Source organism: Chenopodium album, chromosome 12 (genome assembly GCF_948465745.1).
Source record: "Chenopodium album chromosome 12, dcCheAlbu1.1, whole genome shotgun sequence".
Taxonomy (NCBI): domain Eukaryota; kingdom Viridiplantae; phylum Streptophyta; class Magnoliopsida; order Caryophyllales; family Amaranthaceae; genus Chenopodium; species Chenopodium album.
Genome location: NC_137845.1, coordinates 50819525 through 50824576, shown reverse-complemented (window position 1 = coordinate 50824576; position 5052 = coordinate 50819525). Strand labels below are relative to the sequence as shown.

General features: G+C 35.4%; 1 pseudogene; it reads left to right on the top strand.

Moving 5' to 3' along the window:
* Window positions 1-396: 396 nt before the first annotated feature.
* On the top strand, window positions 397-4551 carry LOC145570594 (iron-sulfur assembly protein IscA-like 2, mitochondrial; annotated as a pseudogene).
* Window positions 4552-5052: the final 501 nt, after the last annotated feature.

Genomic DNA, 5052 nt, shown 5'->3' with positions numbered 1-5052 from the left:
ACTCGACCTGAAACCAGCCTGAGACCCAAGTTAATCTATGATTCGAGACACGAACTTGAACATGACTCGACTTGAAGATGACTCGACCTGAATATAACCCGCAAACTATTGACTTGAAATGCACTTGATTTGAACCCGAGAATGACCCAAACCCGTTTTATCATGATATGACCCGACCTGAACATAAACCAATCTGAACCTAACCTGCATAGACAACTCTATAAACGCCACTTGACCTGATCCGAGCTGACTTGACCCACACTAATCCGGTCCCGGCTCGAACACCCAAATTAACTGCACTACACAGGAAGTAGGCGTTGGGGGTGTAGATTTAATACAGCGATAGAAATCGAGAGGGAAGGAAGAAGACAGAAGAGGAACGACCTCCAGAGAGGCATGGCGGCAAGATCAATATTAGCTCGATTTTCTTCAAATTTCGCTCTTCGAATCCTCCATAATCACTGGATTCAAATTCCAATTCCTTTTCTTCATCTACTTCTACTGCTGTTTCGGATTCTTCTTCTTCGCCTGAAGATGACGTTCATATTACTGATAATTGCGTTCGGGTATTCTCTCTTTCCTCAATTTTGTTGTGGTTGTTGCAATTTCTATCTTGATTTTTCATTTTTCAATTTTTTGCTTGATAATAGTATTTAATTCTCTTTTGTTTTGTAGTAATCGAATAACTATAGAGTAATTCAATTAATTGTAGTAATCTTGATTTTTCATTTTTCAATTTCTGCTATTGGTGATGAATATTACACATCCTAAGTTTAATGTTTATCGATTGGTAAAATTACCATTTGGTTACTGGAGACCTGTGTTAAGGATGTGTTGATTTTCAAATAAATTGGAATTGATTTAGGGTTTTGAAATGTTTGAAACTGTAGAATCTTCGACCGCATTCGGGACATCTGATTTTGTTATGTTTTTTTGGAATTTTATGATTTTGTTGGGAAATTTTGTGTTAGTGGACCAAATCAACCAAAAGCTTAAGCTGATGGTTGAGGCCCAGGAATGTGTTTTATACTCTATCACTCCCCCTTACATGAAAGGCCATTTGGGCTTGAAATGTGGATGCAAAACAGGCCCACCCATACCTGGTGCGAATTAATTCCACTTTGAAGGAGGGGCGGATGAGATTCGAACCCGTGACCTTTGTGTCACGTTGGCTCCGATACCATGTTAAAGGACCAACTCAACCAAAAGCTTAAGCTGATGGTTGATGCCCAGGAGTATGTTTTAGGCCCAAGAATATGTTTTTATACTCTATCATTTTGAATATGGGATGGTGTTGAACTTTATAGGTTGGGATTTGATTTTGGAGGTAAGCTAAGGATGATAATCAACAATTTTCTAAAGGGTTACTAGTCGATGAAGTAGATAATCAAGCTAACTGCATAGTTTGTTTGGGAACAATACAATTTTCTAAAGGTGAGCATGGAGGTATGGATTTGTGCTCATAAATTATTTATCTTGTGTTAATACAAGTGTTCAATGGTAGTATATAATTAAAATTTGATCGTACCATATATATTTTGACCTTGCTAAAGATATAAACAAATTTTAAGACTTGTGGAAGAGTAAAAGAAAATTTCTTTATTTCTATTGGACTTCACCAAGGCCATGTGTTGTGTGTTTTCATCTTCAAAAGTTTTAGATGAAATAACATGGTCTATCTAGGATGGCATTTCGTGTTGCATGTCACTTGCAAATGATATTAAATTGGTGGTTGAGATTATATTCTCATTAGGATTAAGGTAAATGCTAAGCTATAGCAATTGAAGCTAAGGTTAGAGTAAAACCAAGTACATGGAGTGCAAAGTATTGGAGGGAGCTAAGGGAGGACACAGTATTTTTAGATGGTAAAGTTTCACCCCTAAGCAAATTTAAGTGCCTTGGGTCCATTTTACAAATTAATTAATGTATTGACCAAGATGCAATTCATAATTGAGGAGGCTCAAATGGAGAGTTGCATCTGCAAGTTTGTAACCATAGTTTACTTGTGAGCATGGAAAAAAAACTCGGCCGTTCCGTTGTATAACGGCCGCTTTGTAACGGGTTTCAAAGTTGCCGATCCGAAAAAGGTCGTTATATAACGTCGAATTGAAATTCACACCCAAATCGCCGAGTTGGCCGTTACGTAACGGTAGAACGCCGTTCTGTATCCGTTACATTCGCGAGTAATTATTTTGGGCATGCTGAGATCTCTGTGAACCAGTGTTGCCATGGCTATGGAGAAGTCAAATTTTTTTTTTTGACGGGAGGTTGAAGAAGGAAGTACAAAAAGAAACTGAAAGTAATAAAAGTCACATGATGCTTTATAGCTGTCTCCCTTTCCCCCCTTTTACTGGTTCTTTTTTTTAAATCCTTTTTATTGTAACAGTTGTGTCCCATCACTTTTTTACCCCTTTTACTTATCCTTTGTGGTAACTGGTAAGTTACTAACTTACTTATTAAGTAGTCATCTTTACCCTTTTTCCTTTTTTTTTAAAAAAAAACCCAAATTAGTAAGAAATCAAAACCAAATAAATAAGTGCTTCAAAAAAAAAATTAATACTACGTGTAATTGTCATAGCTTTAGCATAATATGGTATAAATAATTAGTAAACAAGCTAAAATTCTACTGATGTGTTTTTTTAAAAGAAATTCACACCGCGAAATCCGCGATCCGTTCTATTTAACCGTTACAAGCCGTTTCCGCGACAACGCGACCGTTACCGCAAACGCGACCGCAATCGAGTTTTTTTCCATGCTTGTGAGGCTAATTTGGAAAATTCTATAGGATAAATTTTAACTAGCATTATATGGTAGAAATGTTAAACTAAGAAAAGATAAAACAGATGCGTATGTTGAGAATAAAAGATGAATGTGAGCATAACAACAGCTGCGTATTTTGAAAATTGAGATGGACATGTAGAAACACCTGATAGTAGTTTTCAAAATGATAATATTTAGAGTATGGTTGGAGTTGTTGATATTGAGGATATGCTAAGGAAAAACAAGTAGAGCTTTTGTATTGAATGGCTAATTTCAGCAATTTTAGGGCATTGCGCGATACTCTGATGGATAGTTTGTGATTCTGAAACTAAGTGATCTGAACTCCTGAAGTGGGGTTTTCTTTAGCTAGATATTCTTGCATCTTTTTATTTTATTTCTATATATTTATCTTTTTGTTCTGGGTTTGCTTCTTCTAAAATGAGGAATGGTAAGAGGCTATTATTTTTAGCGGACTAGTGATTAGTCTCTGTATGTATAGAGTTTAATTGTGAACCTTTTATCTGTGCATCCCCTTTCCCCACCTCCCCTCCCCCTCAAAAAATAACGTGTGTTTGCAATACATATGAATTGATTAAGAATATTGATTACATATAATCACTGATTTGTTATTTGCTAAACCGGTTATTAGATGAGTGAGGAAAAACAATTTCAAAATTAAACAATCTCATTACCTTTGTACAAGGGTTGAATAACAAAATGAGCCAAAGTTAAGTCCCTATTGCTCATCATGACTTGAAGCGGAGTGAAAACAACAATTCTTTTTCACATTGAGTGCCCCTACTTCTTAAATAATCATATGCTTATTAGCTACAATTTCCCAATAGTGCATAACATATATACTCGAAATTTGGAACTCTTGATCCTTCAGAAACAGCCTTTCCAGATAGTAGGTAAGTAGGAACAGAAATGTTTGATTCCTATTGCATGGATCAATTTTGTTCAGGGGAGAGGAGCTTTATCTTGTTGTGAAGTACCATTTGAGAGTTGAGACTCTGTATCATTGGATTGCTAGGTTAAACTGTGGGTCGTGCATAATTGTCACAGTATGTTTAATTGCAGGGTTCTATGTTCTTTTATGGATATTTTGATTGACTTAAGGGTGATGCATTTCAGAGGATGAAAGAATTGCAAGCTAGTGAAAATAGGAAAAAGATGCTTCGGCTTAGTGTAGAAGCTGGTGGATGTTCTGGTTTTCAATATGCGTTTGCGCTGGATGATAACAAAAACAATGATGACAGGTACTGGGGTATTTCTTCATTTGGTTTTTTGGTTGCATGAGAATGATAGTTGCTTCTTTTGTTTGTCGTTCTCATTTAAAACTTGTTTGTTAAGTGGTTTTCCATGTGATTAGCTTTGTTTTATATCTTTCGTGCCTGTGATTTCTCTATGGTTTTGTTAATCAGAAGTTTATTTATTGTTTGGTTGTGTAAGTGGGTGAGTATTACAATGGTCAATTTGATTTTGTAGAATTTTCAAGAAGGATGGTGTCAAGTTGGTGATTGATAAAATTTCTTATGACTTTGTTAAAGGTTCAAGTATTGATTATGTCGAGGAGCTTATCCGTTCAGCTTTCCAAGTCAGTCGTCTTTCCTTGAGAAGTTTGGTACAAAGTATATCATATGCGGTATGGATGTAATAATGTATAGTGAATTCATGAACTATAGATGCTGTCACTGGCTTAAACTCCCAGTAATGTCATCTTTATTTTTTATTTTTTTTTAATCCTTCCTATGTAGAAAGTAATTTTATTTGACTAGAAATCACTTTTACTTACTAAAAATTGGTAAATATTGTTGTTTTTTCTGATCAATCTCCGCCTTCTTGTGCTACAATAGTGTGGTTCATTGTTGGTATCCTTCAAACCTCATAAGAAAAAAAGTTGAAGCTTTGCAATTTTTACTAGAGGGTGAAAGAATGGGCCTTGTTTACTCTAGTGAGGGGTGAAAGAATGAGCCCTACTCAGGGTAAAGGAGAAAGTGAAACAAGGGTTAGAACTAGGAATGCTACTGTGGATTAAATTGCCTACTATTGATTCATGGGATAAACCTTTTCACTATAAGAAATAAATAATGACTAAAGCTTTACGAAAAGAAATTTACAGATATTGTTGCTTGAATTCATGTTAAATTTAAACTTTGTTATGAGTTAGGGCTTATTTGATTATGGTTTTGCTTTTAATGTAACTGTTATTCTGGCTTATATTGTTTTTGAGGCCTAAGGACATAACCTATGATTACAAAGTGTTGTTTGACATAAGGTTGTAGACATATA